Here is a 26,358-nt window from a genome sequence, read left to right on the forward strand (position 1 = left end):
TATATATATATATATATATATATATATATATATATATATATATATACACATCCAAGATTTTCTCCGTAGGTAAAGAAGAAATGCAGGACACCCAGAGCTTCAGTGAAGGTATTTTTATTCCAAGCAGACGGAAAGGTCTTACGACGCGTTTCACCACTTAAGGCTTGATCACGCTCGCCTCAAATGTGCTGCCAGCCATTTTTAAAACCCACAACACCACGTGCATAGACATCCAATGCACAAAATGAGCGGACATATTGTAATGGTACGAACATACTGAACATGATCTCGAAACAGTATTTCTGTGCATTCAAACAACCGTAATTTCATTGCAAATTAAATATCATTATGCAATTATCAACAGAAGACGCTTAATTCACAAAATCCTGAAAAAGAAAATTCATGTATAAATAACATTCTTGTGTCACCAAGAATATGTTCGTTCGAATATTATCAATATTGACGACATTAAACTGATATTTACACAGATAAACGCCTAATTTTCGGCATTCCGCCGACAAATGCAACGATCACCATGATAGGTCACATTTTAGTGAACAGTGTTTTCATTGGCTGTATAGTTTCCATGGCGACTGTAAACATGTGCATAGTTGTTTTGGAAATAAATGTAAACCATTTAGACGTGGCGTATCTGTGACCATAATTCACATGCTGCCCAGGACGGGCTGTACACATTCTGATACTAATGCACAGCTTATCCTTGAGATGGCAAAAAGTTGAACCAACATTATTACATTTCATCTTGTCATTGAATAATGCCCTAGTGGGCATAAAAATAACAACCAAATATCGCCCCAGTGGGCTAAATCATTAGAGACTGCAAGGATAGCAACAAAGTCTTGCCCCATTAGGCTAATGTGTCAACAATGTCCATAATAGTATCATAGAGTCCATTGTGTCGTCAATTCGACCGCTATCATGCATTGAGTGAAATCTAAAACAATAGAAAATATGACATTAAAATAGAGTTGAAGACCTGCGACCTTTAACATATCAGATAAAATACTCATTCATGCAAATGTATTGCCAATTCTTCACTGTTATTTAACCCTTTAGGATTAAGACAATCAAAGTCCACAATGTATTTTGATTCCAATTTCCTGAGGGACAGTTCCCGGTTCCCACCACGTATACCCAGATCCACTGCATCAATAACCACCATGCGGACTAGTTTCTCATTCTGCATATGTTTCTCACAGAAATGTCTTGCCATGGGGTATTGCTTATTATTATTGTGGATTGCTCGTAGATGTTCTAGTACCCTTTTCTTGGCTTCGTGTTTGGTACTGCCTACATACCATTTGTCACATGGACATATTAGTACATAGATACTGTAGGGTGTGGTGCATGTAAGATGTTTACGTATTGTAAACTGTCTGTTGGTATTGGGGACTGTCAAAGAAGTACAATCAAAACTCTGTTTGCATGCCTTGCATTTACGACAACACCTGAAGCCACCTCCATTGTGAGTGATGTCAGTAACTCTAGAAGTAACATAGTTATGACTTAACTCATTTTTCAGTGACCTCCCTTTCCGAAAAGTAATTTGGGGATTGTCACTGAGATATTTCTTGAGATGTGTGTCGGTTTGCAGGACATGCCAATGTTTTTTGAAAATGCCCCGGACCAGGTTGGCTTGACCAGAAAAAGTAGTAATGAATCTCACTTTTTGTTCATCCTGTTCCAATACTCTGGGATTCAACAATTCCTCTCTATTTTTTTTTCCTTCAACGCGTTCTTTGGCTCGAAGGATCATTTGTTTGGTATATCCTCGACAAAGAAATCGTTGGCACATAATCTTTTCCTCTTCCTCATATGCTTCCTGGGTACTGCAGTTGCGTTTTGCACGGAGAAGTTCTCCATACGGAATACTGCACACCAGATTTCTAGGGTGACAGCTATTAGCATTTAATATGCTGTTGCCCGCTGTTTGTTTACGAAATAGTCTGGTGTTGAGTTGTCCATTGAAGACTTCCACTTTTATATCCAGAAATTCGACAGTTTCTTTACTGAAATTGTCGGTGAGGGTTAGATTTAAGTTATTACAATTCAATTTGCCAATAAATTCGGTCAGAGAAGTTTCATCTCCGCACCAAATGAAAAAAATGTCATCTATGTATCTAAGCCACAGGGCAACGTTGTCAAATTCTGCCATCTCCCGGACGACCTGCTCCTCCCACCATCCCATGTAGAGATTAGCATAGGATGGCGCAAAGCAGGTCCCCATGGCTGTGCCCTGTGACTGTCGATACAAGATGTCGAAGAAAAAGAAATTATTTTTGAGACAAAAGTCAATCATCGACATGAGCATTTCGGAATGTCTCAGATAAGATATGGATCGGGTTTTCAAAAAGTGTCTGACCGCCTCTAAACCAGACTGATGTTGGATGCTGGTATATAGACTGTTGACGTCTAATGTGACCAAGATGTAATTAGTCTCCCAGTGTAGACCATTGATGGTGGTCAGAAAATGGGTTGTGTCCTTAATATAAGACGGTAGAGATAGCACATATGATCTGAGATAATGATCAATGTATTTGGATGTGTGCTCCAAAAGGGATCCAATGGAGGAAACAATAGGACGGCCAGGAGGTGCAGTAGGATTTTTGTGGAGCTTGGGAAGTAGGTACAGTATCGGTGTTTTGGGATGGGCACAGTATAAATATTGAAACTCTTCCCTTTCTAACAATCCCTTGTCTCTCCACTCCACCAATAATTCCCTGAACGCTATATTAGATCGTGTTAGTTCATCACAACTGACTTGACAATAGCACTCAGTGTCACTTAATTGGCGGAGTCCTTCCTTGAGATATTCTTCCTTATCTAAAACCACCACATTACCTCCCTTATCACTCTGTCTAATGACAATAGTATCATCATTTCTAAGATTATCCAGAGCTGTCATTTGTTCCAAATTTAGATTTTTCCTATTCCAAGATGCTTTTTGATTACGGATTTTCATAAGATCTTTTAAGACCCCCCTCTCAAAGACCTCAATGGCATCACATTGTATTGCAGGGAGAAAAATCGATTTAGGTTTAAATTTGGAACCTGGATTGATTCCAACGTCCATCCCCCAAACATCATAATCTGGAATACTGTTCCCAGCATCTGAGTCAGAGTCAATAATCTGTAACAATTCCAAATCACTCATATCAAGATTGCTTATTGTAGTTGCAGTACTCACAGTTTCCCCAGTTTTGGGCTTGGTCTCAAACCATTTCTTCAGCTTGAGTTTTCTTGAAAATAGAAATAAGTCTATTCGAGTGTCAGCAAAATTCATGTTCAAAGTGGGGCAAAAGGAGAGTCCAAGTTCCAGGGTACTCTTCTCCACCTGAGTAAGGGTTCTCTGGGAAAGGTTAATTACTGTTAGATTCATTTCGGATTTTTGCTCTGTGTCGACATTCCCATTGGAGCTTTGTTTCCGCCTTGCCCTCCTCTTTTTGGCTTGTTTGTTCTGGTGGTTCCGCCTCTGTTGCCTCGTCCTCTTCCCCTTTGCGGAGTCGTATCCTGGTATGTCTCCGTACGATTTTTGTTCATCATTTGGAATTGTATTAAAAAGTTGGGGTTTTTTGATATATCAACTACCACATCCTGGTTACCCTCCGTATTGGAGGCATCTGACAGGTTCCCATCAGATATATCGCTCTCCACGACTTCTTTTGCTGGGCTAGTTGATTGAATCGCCAAGCCAGTATTTTTATCGAATAGATGGTCATACTTTTTCTGGAAAGTCAGAGTCCGGCCGCATACATAATCTTTGTAATCACGAATAAACTTGCGTTGCTTTTTAGCTGTTATTTCTTCTTCAAGTTTATCCATTCTTGTGGCTAGTTTCTTGAGAAATTCATCCAATGCCTCTTTTGTCATCAGTGCACTGATTTCGGTGGTCAGTTCTTCTATTTCTGCCAGGATTTTAGATCTATCCTTTAAGGCATATTTCACCAATATGCGCATCATAGTCATGGAGCAAGATGCCGAATTATCTGACCATTCTTGAAGCATTTCGGCATCTGGATCCTCATATGTGGGGATAGTGAATATTCGAAGTCCCCTCGGTACCCTTTTCACTTCTATGTACCGTTGCAGGGACTCTGCTTCCCACCACTTGCCAAGCTCTTTCTTGTGCAGTTTTTCCAGTTTATTAAGTTTGGATTGTAAATTTAACTCAGTCCCTATAGTAGAATTGGTAGGTCTCTCCTCATTTCTGGTCTTGGAATCAGTGAAGAATAATTTGTCAGCGGTCTTCTTCCGACGAGCATCCAATTCGTCTGCCATCATAGATTTATAAAATATCCAAATCGAAGCTCTGTGCACCTCCCTATGTCAGTTGATCTGAAATGAACATAAAGAGATGCTCCCAGCCTGTCCCAACGTCCTGTGCCGGCGTGAATACCAAACAGTGCGCTCCGGTAATCTAGAATCCGCGAGCTTCACCCGGAACCCGAGTGTCGCTCCCGTGCTCCTTTTCCCGCCACACGCTGGCAAAAGCACGGCAACAGCAGTAAAGTGTTCGTATCTCCAATGGAAACGTGTCACTATAATCCAATAGACAGTTCTTACGATACACGCGTTGGAACCAGGGTCAGCCGACTTGTTGCACAAAGATTCTCTCCCCAAATGCAGGTAAACAAGTTAGGCTGTCAAAGGGCGGTCCCGCCAGGCCACCGGCAGGCACGAACTATACATCCAAGATTTTCTCCGTAGGTAAAGAAGAAATGCAGGACACCCAGAGCTTCAGTGAAGGTATTTTTATTCCAAGCAGACGGAAAGGTCTCACGACGCGTTTCACCACTTAAGGCTTGATCACGCTCGCCTCAAATGTGCTGCCAGCCATTTTTAAAACCCACAACACCACGTGCATAGACATCCAATGCACAAAATGAGCGGACATATTGTAATGGTACGAACATACTGAACATGATCTCGAAACAGTATTTCTGTGCATTCAAACAACCGTAATTTCATTGCAAATTAAATATCATTATGCAATTATCAACAGAAGACGCTTAATTCACAAAATCGTGAAAAAGAAAATTCATGTATAAATAACATTCTTGTGTCACCAAGAATATGTTCGTTCGAATATTATCAATATTGACGACATTAAACTGATATTTACACAGATAAACGCCTAATTTTCGGCATTCCGCCGACAAATGCAACGATCACCATGATAGGTCACATTTTAGTGAACAGTGTTTTCATTGGCTGTATAGTTTCCATGGCGACTGTAAACACGTGCATAGTTGTTTTGGAAATAAATGTAAACCATTTAGACGTGGCGTATCTGTGACCATAATTCACATGCTGCCCAGGACGGGCTGTACAGATTCTGATATCCTTGAGATGGCAAAAAGTTGAACCAACATTCTTACAATTCATCTTGTCATTGAAATGTAATAATGGTTTACATTTATTTCCAAAACAACTATGCACGTGTTTACAGTCGCCATGGAAACTATACAGCCAATAAAAACACTTCACTATAATGTGACCTATCATGGTGATCGTTGCATTTGTCGGCGGAATGCCGAAAATTAGGCGTTTATCTGTGTAAATATCAGTTTAATGTCGTCAATATTGATAATATTCGAACGAACATATTCTTGGTGACACAAGAATGTTATTTATACATGAATTTTCTTTTTCAGGATTTTGTGAATTAAGCGTCTTCTGTTGATAATTGCATAATGATATTTAATTTGCAATGAAATTACGGTTGTTTGAATGCACAGAAATACTGTTTCGAGATCATGTTCAGTATGTTCGTACCATTACAATATGTCCGCTCATTTTGTGTATTGGATGTCTATGCACGTGGTGTTGTGGGTTTTAAACATGGCTGGCAGCACATTTGAGGCGAGCGTGATCAAGCCTTAAGTGGTGAAACGCGTCGTAAGACCTTTCCGTCTGCTTGGAATAAAAATACCTTCACTGAAGCTCTGGGTGTCCTGCATTTCTTCTTTACCTACGGAGAAAATCTTGGATGTATAGTTCGTGCCTGCCGGTGGCCTGGCGGGACCGCCCTTTGACAGCCTAACTTGTTTACCGGCATTTGGGGAGAGAATATATATATATATATATATATATATATATATATATATTTTCACTGAAAAAACATAGGTTTCAGGGTCAACTAGCCCACTAGGTACCTCCAGTATGCACCAGAAAGCTGCGTTGCAGATAGGTGTTCAGAGGCCACACCCCTTTTTACAACACTCTGCAACACAGCTCTGTGGCGCTTACTGGAGGTACCTGGTGGGCTAGTTGGCCCCCAGGGACCCTCAGGATTAGCACACATGTCACCTCAGGCCCCGCCCCTCCCTTCACCACTGTGCAAACATGCCCCGTTACGCGTTTTAAGTTTGGGGATTAACTCCACTTGAATCCTGAGGGTCCCTGGGGTGCAACTACCCCACCAGCTACAGAGGCACAAGATGGCTGTCAACACTTCCTGGTTTGGAGTGTTGACAGACAATTAGCATGAAGCTCATGCTCGGGAGGGTGCGCGGAGGGTGAGCGGATCCTCGGCAGCCATAGATATTACAATCTTTATTCCTTAATTTCTCAAAACACTACTGAACGGATTTACACCATTTTTAAAAAGGTCGCTTTCTTAGCCCAGCAGAACCTTTCTGCCAAATTTGGTGTAATTCCTTTCAGCAGTTTTTGCTATAACAGTGTCTAAAGTTTCCGATGGGAAAATATTTTTTTCACCACTATTTTTTGAATTTCTCAGGAACTACTGAACGGATTTACACCATTTAAAAAAAAGTGCTCTTTCTGAACCAAGGGCTACCTTTCTGCAAAATTTGGTGTTATTCCGTTCAGCAGTTTGGGCTGTAGCCGTGCCTAAAATTTCCTATGGATATAACATGGGGAAAACATGTTTTGGGATCCCCCTTTTTTCTCGCCTCCCGCTTGACGAATCACCCTCAATCTTTCAGGATAGGAGCGGACCAGAGCGCCCCACAAGTTTTGAAAATTTCGCGAAGATTCGTCAATCGGCGCCAAAGATATTGGGAATAGAATGTTGCGAATTGCCTATGGAAAATAGTTCCTAACTATAACTACCTACTGTACTATGTATATATTTATTTTTTTTATTGAATTTTACAATCAAGAAAGACAGAACAAATAATATCAATTATAACTAAGAGGAGAAACAATAAAAAACAATTACAGTATGTATATATAATAGTCTCAGGAACATTCCTATTCTTAATACACATTTTCACAAGGCTATACAGTAGGGGATGGCGAGCACTACAAGGAGACAATTACAATCATCGGTAGGAAACTATAATGACAATATAGAGGAACAATGTGTGGCGAGAGATCCCAAGGAAGAACCCCAAAAGCAGCCCACAAGAGCAATAATACAGCAGGTAGCCACACAAGAACAATTCCCGTGGGGGAAATGAGTAATAGGTAGAGTCCACAGTTATCTGGTTTATGCCTTATCTGCCAGGTAATCTTGATATAGGCTCCAAAAAATCATGGGACGACTCTGGGCGGTGGGGGGGGGGCCTGGGGGAGGGGGGGGAGTATTTTGCTATAGAGTTCCGTTTGTGTGTTACAATATAACATATCTCAAGACCATTGCGCTATAGTGGGAAGGCGACCTCCGGCCCAATGTATTGCAACCACACGCTTAGCTATTAGTAGGTCCATGTCTACCAAGCTCATAATGCCTTTGCGGATATGTTTGGAGAAGCCAAGCAGAGCTAACAATGGGTCAGTGTTCCGAAACTCTCCAGTAATATCACTACGTTTCTGGAAAATGTCCATCCAGTAGTTGGCATAGCCCCATGTGGATAAAACCTGCGCGGTCAATACCACACCTTTCACATCTTGCGGTGTCTCGGAGACCATATTTGTGTAGGCGGAACGGGGTGTAATATACACTATTGATCAATTTGAAATGTATAAGACAGTGCCGCCTGTTCAGGTGAGACGTGCCGTGTAGCCACGCAGTAATAGCGCCATGTATCATCATCTAATGCCCTTTCTAGATCAATCTACCAGCCGAGCCTGGCTTCAGTGAAGTGATGTTTCTGATAATCTTGGGTAAGAGAGTAAATGTTTGAGACAACCTTCCGAGGGGATTCTGCCCGCAGTAAGAGGGAGAAGGGGCAACTTCCAGCGGTTCGGACAGCTTATCGTCCAACATATCACGGAGTGCTTGCTTGACCCTAAAATAGTGAAACGTCGTCAGAGGGGTAACGTCTTGCCTGTCCGAGACAAGGTCTTACCATCCCCATATGCATAATGTATATATAAATGCTGTGACTGTTAAGGTAATGTGTGTCCATCGTGTTGTAGTAAGTAATAAGTGAATATTTTTGAGAGTCCATCCCCCAGATATACATGAAGCTCCATCGTGAGATATTATAACTTACCAACAAGCTACAACACCGAAATCCTCAGCAAAGAACTGACATCAAAGAAGTGAATGACGTATTATATATGGGTGGCCTTTCTAGAAAGACAGCAGACACACCAGTGAAGCAGCTCCGGGCATCGCATACAGCTTTCAAGGATGATGGAGAACCATTGGTGTCTGTTGCGGAAGAGGTGCTTCCTGTGGTAAGGTGGCTGAAGTAGCAATGGCATATGAATGCATGAGGTAAGTGGCTGAAGGCATACAATTGTATTGTGCTAAACAATGTACAATGGTGGCATGGTGATAAAAATGTGCAGTCTTCTGGTAACGCATCTCAAGACTTGATGTAAGTATTAAGATTAGTTTGTCTATTAGATGCCAGAAGAGCCTCTCTGGAAAGACCCAGTGTCCAGCAAATGGAGTGCAGCCAGCATTTTGACATGGGCATGTACAGGCTGAGAATGAGCTGTAGGTGAATCAAGCTTCTGCCGCATTCTGAAACCATGTCAAGGATTACTTGTTATATGTTATATGGGTATTTATTACGCGCACAACTACTCTTGAGTATCCTGGCGTGGAGCATAACCACAAAGAAGTCAAGAGAAAAACAGCATAACAAACATTTTAGTAAGCTTGATTGAAGAGGTGAGTTTTAAGGAGCTTTTTAAAGCTGCTAAGGTCTCTGGTATCCCTGAGAGTGAATGGGAGGGAATTCCAGAGGGTAGCCGCTTTGACCGAGAATGATTGACCGCCCAATCTGGTTCGCCGGAAGCGGGGAATTACCAGCCGGCGTTGGGAAGCCGACCTGAGATGTCGACTAGGGACATGGAAAGTCACTCTTTTCCTGAGGTAGGCGGGGCCAGTATCATGTAGGGCTCGATGAGTGAGAACCAGAGCCTTAAATTGAACTCTTTGGGCCACCGGCAACCAGTGGAGTGTGGCCATTTGCGATCTTATGCTAATGCGTCTGGGAATGCCCAGCAGAAGTCTCGCTGCCGTATTTTGGATGAGCTGCAACTTGTTTACCAGAAAGGAGGGGGAGCCCAAATAAAGAGCGTTGGCATAATCCAAGCGGGACAATATGAGGGCTCCTGCGACCGTTTCTTTGGCCTGCTGGGGCAATAGAGGGAAGAATCTGCCCAGAGATTTAAGGGTTCCCAAAGCAGGCACCGGTCAGTCTTTTAATCTGCTCTGAGAACCTCAAATCTTCATTGAACCAGATGCCCAGATTCTTGGCTGGGCCACCTTCAGAGAGGGGACGGGGGAAATCAGGAGGCCAAACTAGGTCAGTGAATTGGTTTGGAAATTGGCCATATAATATGATCTCCGATTTTCCCTCGTTGCATTTAAGTTTGGCACGGGCCAACCAGGTAAATACGGCTGCCAGGCACTTTTGTGCTGCAGCCGTTTCAAATGTCGAGTTACCCCAGGTGAACAGGAGCTGGGTGTCATCGGCGTAGGCCATAATTTTAGCACCCAGCTCCTCGGCCAGGTAGATCTGCGGGGTCATATAAATGTTGAAAAGAAGTGGGTTTAAAGTTCAGCCCTGTGGGACCCCGGTCTGAACAGGCCTGGCCGAAGAGGAGTAAGGGGGCATCCAGACTTGCTGGTAACGGGAGTCCAGGAAAGACTCCAGCCAAGACCACACTGCCCCAGTGAGGCCGATATCAGTAAGGCGGCCCAGGAGGAGTTGATGAGGGACCGTATCAAAGGCGGCAGAGAGGTCCAATAAGATTAGCGCAGCTCTGCCACCCTTGTCCGTACACTCCCTAATGGCTTCCACCACCTCCCCAAGTCTGTCTCCGTGCTGAAGGAGGCCCTGAAACCAGACTGGGCTGGATGAAGTGCCCCAGACTCTTCCACAAAGGCGTTCAACTGCTGAAAGACAACCTTTTCGTAGAATTTAGCCAGTGCCGGAAGCAGGGAGATGGGGCGGTAGTTGGCTGCGATAAGGGGGTCTGCTGATGGCTTCTTCAGGAGAGGTAGAAGTTTAGCTTGCTTCCACTGCCTAGGTACCACTGCCGATTGCAGTGACCAGTTTACCATAGCTGTGACCTCTGGCCCTACACAATCTGCTACTCCTGCCAGAACTCTTGCCGGGCAAGGGTCCGAAGGGGAGCCTGATTTAAGAGATTTCAGCAGAGCAAGAATGTCCGATTTATCAACCATAGTAAATTTGGCAAGGCAAATACTAGAGGGAGTACCGGACGTCTCCGCCAAAGGGTGTGAGGCAGCATTGCTCAAGGCTAATCCCTCTTCAATAAGCTTGATCTTATTAATGAAAAAGGAGGAGAGCTCCTCTCACACGATTCAGCAGAAACCGGGATCTTTTTTTGCTCCGCTAGAGGCGACAGAAAGCTTTGGACTATAGCGAAGATCTCCTTATCATTATTATCCGCCTTTAGGATCCTAGTCGCAAAGTAAGCGCCTTTCGCAGTCTTAACTGCGGTGTAGTACTCTCTTTGGACTGAGCGGAGGTCGGCTTTGGTTTGCGGAGAGTATGCAGCCCTCCAAAGCCGCTCAAATTTCTTGCATGACCTTTTTAGCTCTTTGAGCGCTGGCGTATACCAAGGTTGAGAAGGCAACACGCGCCGGGGGGTTTTCGGGGCAGGTTTGGAAATGGCCTCTACTCCCAGACTGACCCAGGCGTTAAAGAGGTCCACTTGGCCCTCTAGATTGCTAGCACGAGCCATCTGGGAGTGCGTGAGGGCTTCAACTAGTCCAGGAATGTTAATTTTCCGTACTAGGGGGCCTGACTGAGGCGGAGAGTCGCGAAATGGTAGTGCCATGTCCCAGTAGAAGTTGATCACAGCATGGTCGGACCAGGTGACTGGCTGGGGATCTTTAATGACCAGGGCAAAGTTGGAACATACCAGGTCCAGCACATGTCCTCGAGAGTGCGTTGGTTTAGAGTTCCACTGTGTTAAGTGCGTTATACCCAAAAGGTCTTGAAGACCCAGTGTGTCTGGAGAACTGGGGGAGTCTAAATGTATGTTAAAGTCTCCAAGAAGGAGAAATTTTGGGAAGCGTAACGCACGATCCACCAGTATATACCCTAAGGAGCTTAGAAAGGAACCAATCGGCCCCGGCGGTCTATAGATCAAAGTCCCCCCTAGGGTGAAATGTGGAGAAAGAATCGAAGGCTTCTCCTTCCAACACACTCAAGGATTTGTTGCAGGAGAAGGCCCATGCTTCCCTGAATACTACTGCAGTGCCGCGCCCTCTACCTGAGGTGCGATCGGCCCTAGCCAGGCGATAGCCACGTGGGACTGCCAGTTCTACCACAGGGGCGCAGGAATCGCTAAGCCACGTTTCCGTGACAAACAGAATGTCCAGATTGTTTTCCCCAATGAGCTGAAAGATGTTATCGGCATGTTTCACCATAGAACGGGCATTGTTCTGGCTTTTGGGCGTAGGATGTAATAGGAGGGGGGGGAAGTGGAGAGAAGGAGTATCTGGCAATGTCTGCTTACTGGGACATGCCAAAGATAGTTCTCTTTTACCGTTAAATCCTCTCTCCTCTCCCCTTCTCAAATAATTATTCCGCCAAATGACATCCAAACATAGAAAGACATTTAGCAACACAGTGAGCCCAAAAATGGAGATTGGTGTGTGAGTTCATTCCTTTCGTGGTGCGTCTGCATGTGATTGGTTGGTGTTATAATGATTTCCCCCTGTAGATCAGTTGTGGAGTTCTGATTCATTAATTCCCCCACCCTTTAATTAACAGGTGCCTTCCATGTGTTGAAGGGCTTGTTGTAATGTGTTAGTTTAAACATATATAATTTAATATTTAAAAAAAATAATTTTAAAAGTATAAATGCTAACAGAGATTGTTAAGTCATAAAAACATTTTCTTACTCTTTTCCAATTTTATCCTAGTGGTATTTTCTGGCTCCATTAATAGATATGACGTATGCTACAGTACCTATGAGTGTCTATACATGGTGTTTAACTTACTTCAAGGCTTGGTTGGAGTACTTTTGTGCCCATGTTGTAGTACTATTAAAAATGTATTTTGGGAACATCCTTGTTCATTTGTCAGTGTCTTTCCCTTTCCCTTAACGCCTCCAATTGTGTGGTAATTATTTCCCATTTTCCTCCCACTCACCTCAAAATGCAGTTTGTGAATCAGGGCCCATGGGTTTGGTTACATATCTACATGAAAAATATCTACACAACAGAAAATCAATGTCAGAATATCTTCTACCAGCATATTGACGTTCTATACTTAAACTGGCCAAAGTATCTACTACCAAAATATTGTTATACTAAAAGATATTACGTTTAAAAATGTTTGTCACAAAAACATTGAAAACAAAATTACTGTAACTTGATTTAAACATAAGACTCAACAAAACTATCTACTACAAAATGAAGTGTGGCAAAATACAGATAATATAATTAAAGCTGGCGTGTATATTTCATAAATCGAAATTAAATTTGTTAATACATGTTAATTATTTTGGAAAAATATATAAATATTTTTAAATGGGGTTGTCTTAAAAAAATTAAATCAATACATTTGTAATTTCTAGAAATGCTTCAGAATGATAGAAACATTTTCTATTTTAAAGAGTAGACTTAAAAATATACATAATTTAAAAAGTGTATTTACATTAATACCAGTTATTTCATCTGACAAAATGAATATTTTTTCAACTGTACATTATTTTTAAATTAAATATTTCAATTTAAACAATCAACACAATGATAAAACATAATTATTATAGCAATGTATTAAATATAAAAACATCTCAAACACTTATTATTCATTCACCTATTGTAAATATTAAAAATAATTCATTATTAAAGTTCAAACCTTATTAAAATGATTTAATAAACAACATAAGCAATAGAATATAATTGTAAAATGCAGGAAACAATAACTACATCCATATAAATAAAAATGAAAGTAAAAGAATTCCAAAATGCAAGTTAATACATGCAATCTTAATAGCATTAAAATATGTGTGTATATGGTGCTGGTGGTGCGGTGTAGTTGTGATTAAATGAGTGCGTCCCTAAGAAGTGGATTGTTTTGTTTTAATAAATATGTCGCTGTTTAACAAATCTGCTTGAAACCTTTTTTTAGAGTACATTCACTTTAGCTGCTTCACAGCAAGTTTAGTGCAAATACATCAAGCAGGGGCCAAGAAAAAGTGTGGGGGGTCTTAAAACTTCCATTTCCCATTCACCTACACTAAAGTTGGCATGATGAGAGAACTTTATTCAAGGAAATGCTTTTACTTGGTAAATCTGCACAGTAGTTTTCAACAAAGTAGCACTTAAAAAGGTGCTCAAGTGAGGAATGACAAAGGTTACGTCTTAGAGATCCCCACACTGTTAATTCACAGTTACTCAGTAGACTAGAGAATCAGCAGTAGATCCGGGAATCCAGTCAAAACAAAAAAAGGTACACCGCTGGATAAGCGGGGGATGGACTTTTCTCCCATCCTACATTGCGATTTTGCAAATCCGGCATCATTTTCACCATTCCATAATATTGTGATTGGCTAGCCATCATCAGTCCCCTTCAGATGCGACAGCTTGTCCTACTGAGGTGTATGAGCACTGAATGCCTGCAGGAAGTGTGAGAGGAGGCAATCATCTCCAGAAATCTGCCCTATGCGGAGAGCAGCCGTGGTGAACAATTGTGTGACACATTTTAACAGGAGGGGGGAGAGAGAGAGAGTCAGTGGATTCAGTCTCCCAAGTCATGTAAATAAACAAAGTGGAATCCACTCAGGTGATAGTGATCCCTAGAGTGATGGGGAACACACAGTGTTGTTTAAATGCCCCTCACACACCAACAGGCCCCTTGGTGTCATGCTTCATCATCGGGGCCTTCGCAACCCTCTACGGGATGCGGCGTGCTACGACTCACGAATACGCAGGAGCACTTGAAGTGAACTATGTGTGGGGGTGTGTGTTATATACCAAGATGTGAGTGAGGTGAGGTGAAAAAGTGGTTAAAAAATACCTGGCACGTGGGAAGAAAAAAAAAAAAAAAAAAAAAAAAAAACTTTATTAAATCCCCGGCTGGTATTGTTAAAATTAAAGTGCAGGGCGTGGTTTTAAAAGATACGTGTTAGGGTATCAAACCACTGTGTTAAAAGTCAACATGTTTCGGAGGTCAAAGCCCCCTTCTTCAGGACAAGGGTGAAATGCACTTATCCTCGCCTTACTCACATGTAAGATGTAAAAGTGAAAAATAAAAATTACCACAATGTGTAATGTTCCTCACAATGTTTTATATGTAAGTGAGTGTAGTTGCGCCCAATTGGCGTAAGAACTTTAAGTTCCCAAATACAGGACTTCATGAGCCTTTTACACTTCATCGGAGCCGCGTTGAGGGAAGGCAGGCGATTAGCTGTTGCTGTAACCGTTTCTGATTAGAAAGGAAGGATCCCCAATATACGTAAAAGGCTCATGAAGTCCTGTATTTGGGAACTTAAAGTTCTTACGCCAATTGGGCGCAACTACACTCACTTACATATAAAACATTGTGAGGAACATTACACATTGTGGTAATTTTTATTTTTCACTTTTACATCTTACATGTGAGTAAGGCGAGGATAAGTGCATTTCACCCTTGTCCTGAAGAAGGGGGCTTTGACCTCCGAAACATGTTGACTTTTAACACAGTGGTTTGATACCCTAACACGTATCTTTTAAAACCACGCCCTGCACTTTAATTTTAACAATACCAGCCGGGGATTTAATAAAGTTTTTTTTTTTTTTTTTTGTTTTTTTTTTCTTCCCACGTGCCAGGTATTTTTTAACCACTTTTTCACCTCACCTCACTCACATCTTGGTATATAACACACACCCCCACACATAGTTCACTTCAAGTGCTCCTGCGTATTCGTGAGTCGTAGCACGCCGCATCCCGTAGAGGGTTGCGAAGGCCCCGATGATGAAGCATGACACCAAGGGGCCTGTTGGTGTGTGAGGGGCATTTAAACAACACTGTGTGTTCCCCATCACTCTAGGGATCACTATCACCTGAGTGGATTCCACTTTGAACAATTGTGTGAGACAGCGGGTTCCTACAACCTTCAAATCACAGACCCATTCTTGAAGAAGAATACTTAATCTTCCTGAAAATTATTGTGACAGTGAATGATTATTTTCCTTTTTCTCCGTAATTGCTGGTAGGGTTGTCAGAACAGCCTTCAAGTCTACGCACCTGAACCTGTCAAAGGAAAAGGAGGAGATGTATCGTCTTTAAGAAGGTGAAGGCTTCTTTAAAATGTGTACTTATGTGAGCAGTGTTAACTGGAAACCTCTGCAACTGACTAGAGAGCCCAGATATGTTCCGCAGTCACTCCACAATGCGGTAAAGTTTCATTATAGCACTAGAGATCTCATCATGAAGCCAAACAATCATTCATTGTCAACAGAGCGCAGAATCCACTCACAAAAATGGGAAGCCTAACCCTCCCAATCTCACAACCCAGGCCAGGAACCACATGCCCACCTCACAAAACAACCTGGTGCATAATCAACCATAGAAATAATGAATGCAAGCAATGTAAATGCCCAGTGAGCCACTCAATAAACTAAACAATATGTGGACATTAGATTATCTTGACAGAATCTCATATGTGATAAGTGGAGAGCATATTGAGCCCCAGGTAAGATACTTATTGGTGGTTGCCTGTCTAAACGTGGATCTGCTAATCTTAGTCTGCATTTATGCCCTAACACCTCACAAATTGAATTTCTGGACTACTTTAATCACCAAATCATTCATTCGAAACACTATCCTATGATATGGGGCAGACATTATTAGCATCACATACACATGCTTAGATACATCTTTCCCATCTCTCCCTAAAACAGCAGTAAAGTTAACACCTATTTAACTATGTACCTGGATTAAATACTGAAACCTCATAGATATCTGGAGATCCCTGCACCCCTTAGATAGGAAATGTTAAGTTTATTCTTATGTGCACGACTTCGACTTAGGCGTATATGATATTCCTCTGTACTACACACTTGAAATAACCTATTGACAAGGATGAGTATCTAGAAAGGAACGATATAAGGTTACAGCCTATTAGCACTGTGTGTATATCTTGGGGTACATGTGAAATATGCACCTCCTTGCAGAGAATACAGACAAAACTCTTCTATGGCTGGTGCGTTTAGTGGTGATCTAAAATAAGTAATTGCTAATCATTTCCTAGACAGTGAACAACAAGGGACAAGCGGATGAGTGGGAGAGATTTAAGGTGGTCGCCAGGAGAATGAATCTATTGTTATCTTAGTTCTATATAGCGAGGCTACTGCCACAGGAAAAGAACATAACAAGACTTGAGCAGAGAGAAGTTAAAAACAAAAGATGCTGTGGCTGAGCTAACCCATGCATGCACAACACTATGGAGAAATTAGAACAACTCAGACTATTTAATTACAGAGAGAGACATGGTGAGAGAAAACAGCAAGCGTGTTCAATGGAGTGCTCAACATTCCAATGATCTAATATAGCCTTAGGGTCTGCATAGCAGGCTCTACCGGCCTTTAAAGGCCTGATCCAGCATTCGGCAAGGGCCCTTAACAAGAAATTGGGCCTTTGATGGCAGGTAGATTCCGCTAAGGCTATTAGAACATTCAGCCCTTAAAGGACAGAATATTCAAATTTGTAAAACAATGTTCTCACAGAGCCCGAGGGGGTTGAAATCCCCTCAGGCTCTGTAGGCCTTTGTTCACAGCAACAGCTGTGAACAAACATTAGAATGTTGAGGGTCCGGGCTTCTACCAGCCATTAGAAGCCCGAAGAACTCCATTCAATGGAGCGCTCAATATTCCAATGTATTCTAAAACACAGGCACCAGAAGCCACGCCAACTTGTATCACTATATACATGCCTTTAGCTCATGTAATGGCTACCTCCACTTCATCACGGACAAAGTTTCCAATCCTGGGCTGCTTACATACAAATCATTCTGCAATGTATTCTTCCATAGTGCTTTGCTCCTTTGCTGCTCAGCCAGTATGTGAGGTCATCAGAATGTTGAGAGTGTTTAGAGTTGAAGGGGTGTCATTTGAAGGAATAGGCTGAGCAGCAAGCATGCTGCTCCTGGTGGGGCCTAACTGTAACCTGAACTAACCCTAATAACCCTACTTGTTTTATAACCTACTAGTATCCATCATTGATTGCAACACTAGTGATGAGTGGAAAAGAAAGTACGCATGAGGAACAAGAAACTAAGAAGAAACTAGAGGAACTGCAAAAGAAACAAAACTAAGAACAAACTTGAGAATAATCTAAGAGGATTAAGAAAAAAGAAATGGAAGTCTATAAAGAAGAAATGTGCCTAGAAGCCCCACCACTGTCGATTTTCACCAGACAGCCAGCAGTCCAGGGCATTTTAACAGGCCAGTTTAAGAGTATAGCAGATGCTGAGGGCTGCCTATTTCACATGGATGAGAATCACTGGTGATGAGTGCCTGCTCTTAGAGGTGGAATTGGGGTATTTGGGAAAGCTGCTGGAATTAATGTTTAATGCCTGAATGTAGCATCTATTTGGATGTCACTGTGGATGAAATACCGGTGAGGTCTGAACTTGCAGTGAGCGGGCAGCAATATATGTGTTGTAATCTCCTGATACTGTGTTCTTTTCTAGCGTGGAGCACTGTGCCTAGTGCGTTCCACATTCCACCTAGGAGTGAAAAGTTCCACTCTCGGCAGTTGAAGACAGGCTGGCTTGGGATGAGCCACACTTTCAACGCAGGCCCACATCGTTAGAATAAAGAGCTTCTTCATTTACTTACCTGACTTCTTGGTGCTCCTTTGATACCCGTCTCAACATCGGCAACAATTTGGCCAGCGTTCCTGCAGTGGTGGTGGCTCAGGACTCACGTTGTCTGCAGCTCTCCAGAAGATCACTGGAATTTTTTTTAGAGGAAGCGAAAGATGTATTCAGAGATGAATTAGGTTGTTTTAAGGGTTATGTACATAAAATAATATTAAAATCCAACGCCATTCCTATACAACACAAAGTGCGCAGGACACCCTTAATTGCCAGAGCAACTGTTAAAGAAATGTTGAAAAATATGGTCTCTTCTGGTGTAATTGAACCAGTTGAGAGCTCCATGTGGGTTTCTCCGGTGGTTATTAATGAAAAATCGGATGGAAAATTTAGATTTTGCATTGATCACAGGTCACTTAATCAAAATGTGGTAGTTGATACTTTTCCTCTACCGAATATCAATGAGTTGATCTTAGCTCAGAGTGGTGGTAAAAAAAATTCTAAATTAGATTTTAAAAAATGCATATCACCAGATTAAATTACATGACGAATCCAAACCACTTAAAGCTTTCATCACAATGGATGGCATTTTTCAATGCACCAGAATGCCGTTCGGTCTTTGCTCTGCCGCTAGCATTTTTCAAAGAATAATGAATGTACTTTTTAAAGATGTTAAAAATATTTTCTACTTTCAGGACGCTATCCTAATATTTGGCGACACTATAGATCAACATAATCATACGCTCAGAGAAGCTTTATTCAAAATCAGAGAATCCGGCTTAACCCTTAGACATGAGAAATGTACATTTTTAGTTGGGTACGAAATCTCAGACCTTGGAGTAAGACCCAAACAAAATCTTTTAGATGCTATCCGTTTAGATCTGATTCCCTCTGACAAGGACAAGTTGAGTTCCTTCTTAGGCCTCATAGAATAATATTCAAAGTTTGTCAAGGATTTTTCTACCAAAACAGCCGATTTGAGATCTCTCTTAAAGAAAGGTGTCACTTTTATATGGGGTACACTACAACAGACATGCTTTGAAAACATAAAGAAAAGTATTTGTGAAGCAGGCATTCTCACCCCCTTTGATACTAAACGTCACTCAGTGCTCACCGTGGATGCCAGTGTGTTGGACCTAGTGTTACCAAGTCACATATGGTAGCCTGGCCTAGGGTAAGACAGTCAGTTCCTAGAAGCACAAGTGTAAAGTTTGCGCACCACCCAGCAGTAACTCAATGCACTTCCACACAAAAACGACACTACACCAAATTTGTGGAAAAATATGGACAGGTTTATAAAAATAGTTTTGATTCACTTTCTTTTTCACACCATTATTTCTCCTTATACTCTTTTTCACTGTTAGAGTTTGATGTCACTTTACAAAGTCATATTATACTTCCTTTGTCATTTACATAAAAGTTCAGCACTAATTTTACCCACCAGTTTCCTAGCAGTATTACACAGTTAATGAAGAGTGGACAGTGGCTATCCCAGTATTTAACTTATTCACATGCAACTGGGATGAAGGTTTTAAACTTAACTCTACCAGTAGGACACTTTTAGCAATAACCAGACAGTTTCTAAGAAACCTTAAGATTGCCAATATCAAGAATCAAGTTAAAAGCTCATTTCCTTTCATAGATTACACATTGGTACATTTCACGTTCGTTTCAGGTGAAATTCACAAAAATTGGTTAATACAGGAAGACAGTTGTTCACTTTAAACCGGTCAGCGAAATGATTCACTCCAGGCAGAAAGAGCAATGGGGATTCCTACAGGCTTATAGCTACTCTCTCTGTCACTGGTAACAAGAATCCCCAGTTCGGGTCTGTCAGCCTTCCAGTAAGAGAAAGCCCCAGTCAAGCGTGGCTCCTGCTCAAAGTGTCACTCGATCAACACCCCGGGCCTCCACACGCTCCTGATGAACTTCGAGAGAGAGCAACTAAGGAAGGGGCCCGTTCTCTCCCACTCTCCCCGCTTACTTGGTGAAACAGCTGGCTGGCCTAACGTTCTGTCCCCGATGGCTCCGTCCTCGCTGGGGCTGGGGTCTCACGCTCTACCTCCACTACAGTTCAGGAAACGGAGGGGGGGGGGGGGGGGATGGAAATCCGGCGCTCCTCACCGCACTCGACGAGTCTACAGGAACTCTTCCTCCACCGGCTCCTTCCGACGTAGGCCCCTCCTTCACTCCGCCTCTCTCTCAAGGGCGGACGGCCTCTTCCTGGATCGCGGCTGAGTTAGTCTTCCCCACCCACACCTCCGCTCCACCTTCTGACACGACGCCACGCCGCTTGCGGCATCCCTCTGCTTCCGGCAACACAGCTGCTCAGTCCGCCAGAGCCGACTCCTCCGACTGCTCGACAGCCTCAGCGGGGCTCTCCCGCCTCCGTCAGCACGACCCCAGCCACCACAGAAGTAGCGCACCACAATAACGGCGCACCTCAGCGCGGATGGGGGATCCAGCCGGTGCCTGGAGCCAACGTGACAGCTTCTTTCGCACTGAAGGTGGGTTCACGTTTCCAAGGTCCCTTGCACCTCGCTTCTCTTAATAATTTCCAGATGTCTCTAAGCGCGCTGGGCACCTGCAGTCTGACTGGAAGCACTCCTTGTTAGAAGGGCTGGGTCCAGTAGTAGGGGGAGAACGTCATCCAAGTAGGTAGTCGAACTTCAGAACGATCTCCCTTAGCTCAATGCATCTCTCCTCTGCTAACTTTGCCTCACTCCTCCTATGTCCAGTTTCCACAGCACCTCCTGATCACTGCCCAAAATGGTCGCCTGACATTCCGCCTTATATAAGCTGTCCCAAGAGGGTCCAGAAGGATCCAGGGGTTCTGGAACTTTCCTATACTAACCCATGGGTCCAGTCCCTAAGGTGGCAGTTATGTCAGTTGCCGGCCACCATTTTGTGGGTTTCACAAATCTAGTCAGAAGTGGCACCTAGGCCTCAGGGAAAAGGACTACGAGGGTCAAAGAGCATCTAACCCCCAGGTCAACACCATAAAAATATCCAGTGGATATAAATATTAAGGGATATGAGGGGCAGAAAGGGGACAAAAATAAATAATAAATAGGAGGGACAACCCAAAGGGCAGACAGGTCTAACACGCGTCCCCCCCAGCTGAAAGTGGGGAGAGCTACCCAACCCCTTGGGAGTCCTCATCACTAAGGCGGAAATACCTAGAGAGACCGTCTGCATTGGCGTGGTCCACTCCAGGCCGATGTTCCACCCGGAAGTCCATTCCCTGTAGGGAGATGGACCATCTCAACAACTTGGGATTTTCCCCCTTCATTTGCATCAGCCAACGAAGGGGTCGGTGGTCAGTCTGAACCAGGAAGTGCGAGCCAAACAGGTATGGCCGCAACTTCTTAAGAGCCCACACCACCGCAAAAGCTTCCCTCTCAATTGCACTCCACTTCTGTTCCCGGGGAAGCAGTCTCCTGGATAGAAAGGCTACAGGCTGATCCAAGCCCTCTTCATTGAGTTGCGATAACACTGCCCCAATGCCATGTTCTGATGCGTCGGTCTGGACAATGAACTCCTTGGAGAAGTCTGGGGCCCTCAGGACCGGTGCTGCACACATTGCCTGCTTCAATTTTTCAAAGGCTTGCAGACAAGCCTCTGTCCAAACTACCCGTCGAGGTTGTTTCTTTGAGGTAAGCTCTGTGAGGGGCGCTACAATAGAGCCATACCCCTTCACATAGCGACGGTAGTAACCTGTGAGGCCCAGGAAAGCTCGGACCTCAGTCTGGGTCTTGGGGGGTTCCCAGGCCATGATTGCCTCAATCTTTGCCTGGAGGGGCTGCACTGTTCCCCTACCCACCAAGTGACCTAGGTACACAACCGACCCCTGCCCAATCTGACATTTGCTGGCCTTGATTGTCAAGCCAGCTTGTTTCAGGGCCTGGAGAACTGTTGCAATTGATGCAAATGGTCCTCCCAACTGCTAGCAATGTCATCCAGGTAAGCAGCGGAGAAAGCCTCCATTCCGGAGAGGACCTGGTTCACCAGCCGCTGAAATGTGGCGGGGGCATTCTTGAGCCCAAAGGGCATCACACAGAATTGGAAGTGTCCCTCAGGCGTGGAGAAGGCTGACCTTTCCTTTGCTCCATCTGTAAGGGAGATCTGCCAGTACCCTGAAGTGAGGTCAAAGGTACTCAAATATTGGGCAGCTCCCAGCCGGTCAATCAATTCATCCGCCCTAGGGATCGGATGAGCATCAGTCTTGGCCACTGAGTTCAGTCCCCGGTAATCCACACAGAACCTCAGTTCTGGAGGGGTGCCTGTTGGAGCTGCTTTTGGCACTAGAACCACCGGACTAGACCAGGGGCTACTGGAAGGTTCAATAACTCCTAGCTCCAGCATCTTGGTAACCTTACCATGGATGCTAGCCTTCACCTTGTCTGACAGCCGGTAAGTCTTTGACTTCACTGGTGGGCTGTCTCCTGTGTCCACATCATGGGTACACAGGTGGGTCCTTCCCGGGGCAAGGGAGAACAACGTAGAGTACTGCTCCAGTATCTGGCGGCAGTCCTCCCGCTGTTCAGGAGTTAGGGATGGGGAGAGAATTACTCCCTCCACCGACCCATCCTTTTCCTGAGACGAAAACAAGTCCGGGAGAGGTTCGCTTTCCGCCTCCTCTCCTCCATCAGTCACCATCATTAAGATGACCTCGGGCCTCTCATGGTGGGGTTTGAGGCGATTAGCATGTAGCACCCGTAGGGGCTGTCGAGGTGTCTTAAGGTCCACCAGGCATGTGGCCTTACCCTTCTTCTCTAACACCTCAAAGGGGCCTGTCCAGCGATCCTGGACAGCACTTAGCTCTCCAGGCTCCATCACCCACACTTTCTGGCCAGGCTCCAACTCCACCGGGTGAGCGTTGTGGTCATACCACTCCTTCATTACTGCTTGGCTGGCCTCCAAGTTGTCAGAAGCTTGCTTCCACAACTTCGCCATTTGGCTCCTGAAGGCCAGCATGTAGCTCACCACATCCTGGGGAGGCTTCCTGGGAGACTTTTCCCATCCATCCTTCACCAGGCAGAGAGGACCGCGTACAGGGTACCCATACAGAAGCTCAAAGGGGCTGAAGCCCACTCCCTTCTGTGGCACTTCCCTGTAGGAAAATAGCAAACAGGGTAGGAGGACGTCTCATTTCCTCCGCAGGCTTTCAGGCAGACTTCTGATCATGCCCTTCAAGGTCTTGTTGAACCTTTCTACCAGTCCATTTGACTGGGGGTGATGGGGGGTGGTGAACCGGTAGGTCACTCCACACTCCTTCCACATTGCCCGCATATACGCTGACATGAAGTTGGTCTCCCTGTCAGACACAACTTCCTTGGGGAAACCCACTCGGGTGAAGATCCCATCAGGGCCCTAGCCACTACTGGTGCAGTGACAGTCCTCAGAGGAATTGCCTCTGGGTATCGCGTGGCGTGATCCACCAGGACCAGGATAAACCTGTGACCAGCCGTTGTTGGTGGATCCAATGGCCCCACAATGTCGATGCCCACCCTTTCAAAGGGGGTGCTAACGACAGGTAGTGGTTCCAGGGGAGCTTTCAGCTTCACCCCTGTTTTCCCACTGGCTTGACAGGATACACATGTCCGACAGTAGGTGTCAGACGCCACTTTCATCTGAGGCCAGTAAAAGTGGGGGACAAGCCGGGCAAAGGTCTTGTCCTGACCTAAGTGTCCTGCCAAGGGTATTTCATGAGCCAATTCTAACAGAAAGGCTCGGTATCGTTGTGGGACTACCAAGGCCCTTGATGAACCGGGTAAAGGTACCTTGGGTTCACTGTAGAGGAGTCAGTCCTCCCAGTAAATGTGGTAGTGTCCCGCAACGTTCCCTGCTGCCTGGGCTTCGGCCTGTCGCCTCAGTCCCTCAAGGGTAGGGCACTCCTTCTGGCCCTTACAGAACTCCTCCCTGGTAGGCCCTCCCTCCACATGCCACTCAGCAGGGATGGGTAGGTCCTCCAAGGAGACTACTTCCCCCTCCACGGACTCCTGGCTCACCACCGCAGGTGGCCGATCTGTCACATGGGACGTGGAAGCCGAAGCAGGCTTCTCCCGTCTTCGGGTCTGTCCCTTTTTGGCAGCGGGCTGGGCCATTGTTCCAGGCTCCAACCCAGGCGAACTCCCCCTCCGGGCAGTCGCAGACCTTGTGCTTACACAGGCCCAGTCAGGTGTACCCAGCATCTGTGAATGAGTCCGGTATTCCACCTCTCTCTAAGCATTGTGCTCCATGTCATTCCCCAGCAAGCAATCTACTGGCACGGCAGGGCTTACGGCAACTCGAAGTGAACCTGCAACCCCTTCCCACTCAAAGGGAACCTCGGCCACAGGGTAGTGGCCCATTCTGCCGTCAGCCATCGCGGTGGGGTGGAGTACATTGGGTATCACCTGCTCTGGAGACACCAGTTGACTTCTCACCATAGTCATACTGGCTCCTGTATCTCTCAGAGCCTCCCCTCTCTGGCCATTGATGGTGATCCATTGCCCATACTTGGTAGTATTTGGGGGCACCTGGATCTTAGGAACCATCTCCCGATCTCTCAGGGACACTAAGGTGACACCCGCCCACTCACCCCCCTTATCTAAGGGCAACTCCTCCCCGAGCGCTACACTAGCTACTCCCGGGGCTTTTCCTCCAGTGGGAGAGGGTGGTCTCTTTGGGCATTTGACATCTCCCTTATAATGTCCAACACCACCACACTCAAAGCAGTGGACAACCCTTGGCTGCTGGCTTTGGCCAGGATGAGGGTTTCTGGGCGGGTTAGCCTTAGGGGTGAAACCTGTTCCCTTTCCCTGGAAACTGTTTTGGGGACCTTTAGAGAACTCCCGCTTTTTATCTCCTCCTTTCTTCTTCTGAGGGGTGCCCTGTCCGGCCCTTTGGGAATACCCTCCAGTCCCCTTTGAGGACACCCGGGTACTTGCCCAGATGTCCACCTCCCCTGCAAGCTTCCTGGGGTTGGTCAGCTTGCTGTCCACCAGGTGTTGGCGCAGCTCGGGAAAACATTTCGCGAGTAGATGCTCTTTAAGAAAAAGGTCATATAACCCCTCATAGTCCTTCACCTCGCTGCCCTGTACCCAGCCCTCCAATGCCTTCCTCGCATAGTCCAGGAAATCCACCCAATTTTGGGTGCTTAACTTGTGGCTTCCCCTGAACTTTTGGCAATACTTTTCCGGGATTAGCCCAAACTTTTTGATTAACGCTACCTTCATTGTGGGGTAGTGGGTCTGCTCCTCCTGTTCCAGGGCTAACAAGGTGTCCCGACCAGTAGGAGGCATATACTTGTATAACCTACCCCCCCCCCGCCCCAGTGTTTCTCCTGGATCCCATGGGCTCTTAGGGAGACCTCATAGGCAGCCAGCCATTTGGCTATGTCATCCCCTTGGCTGTAGCTGGCAACTATATCTTTGGGCAGGTAGGGTCTGGTCTCCCTGGATGGTTCTCTGGTTTCGCTGCCACCATTCGGAGAGTTGGAGGGTCCTAACTGTAGGGCCTGGAGTTCTAGCTCTTTTAGTTTAAGCTCATGAGCCATCCTCTGTTCCTCCCTCTCCTGTTCTAACCTGGCTAACTCCCACTTCAGCTGCCTTTTCTCCCTCCTTCTCCCGCTTCGGTCAAGCTTCCTCCGGAGACACTACTGCCCCTCCTTGAGTAGGTCATTGGTCCTGGAAGTAGGTTTCCCATCTCAGAATGGAACAATCCCTCTACCCCTATGACTGTGTCCCGGTCCGTCCCCTCTTCCTCCTCCTTCCCTTCTCCATGTGCTGCCACCCAAGCCCTCAAACTGGTCTGGAGTTCCCCCTTCTTGGCACCACGCTTAAAAAACACTCCCATCTTTTGACAAAAGTCCCTAAGCTGGGCTGCAGAATAAGTTTCCAGTTCTTCCAGAGCAAATTCCATTTTGCTAAAGAGCTATGTAGGGACAAGCACACAAAAGGGATAGATTCACAAGGGGCAATCTGAAGCTACCTCCACCCACCACCAGGAATACATTTAGAAAAAACAAAAGTAGTAATTAGGAAGTCCGCCAGGAGAAAACTCCTGGTGTAGGTCAGTGGATTACACTTAGTTACTGCAGAGTAGTCGCAACCACAGTTCTCATCCCACCGCTAGACACCAAACATGTTGGACCTAGTGTTACCAAGTCATATAGGGTAGCCTGGCCTAGGGTAAGACAGT

At 44.9% G+C, this 26,358-nt stretch overlaps 1 long non-coding RNA gene across 1 annotated transcript in view; it reads right to left on the reverse strand.

The window, feature by feature from the left end:
- LOC147732525 (uncharacterized) overlaps positions 1 to 26,358 on the reverse strand; it is a 47,872-nt gene that overhangs the window by 16,267 nt on the left and 5,247 nt on the right. The window contains exon 2 of the long non-coding RNA XR_015308473.1: positions 18,197 to 18,310. This is a non-coding gene — a long non-coding RNA (uncharacterized LOC147732525). The remainder of the gene's footprint in view (positions 1 to 18,196; positions 18,311 to 26,358) is intronic.

The sequence above is a fragment of the Lissotriton vulgaris genome, chromosome 2_1, assembly GCF_964263255.1.
Source record: "Lissotriton vulgaris chromosome 2_1, aLisVul1.2, whole genome shotgun sequence".
Taxonomy (NCBI): domain Eukaryota; kingdom Metazoa; phylum Chordata; class Amphibia; order Caudata; family Salamandridae; genus Lissotriton; species Lissotriton vulgaris.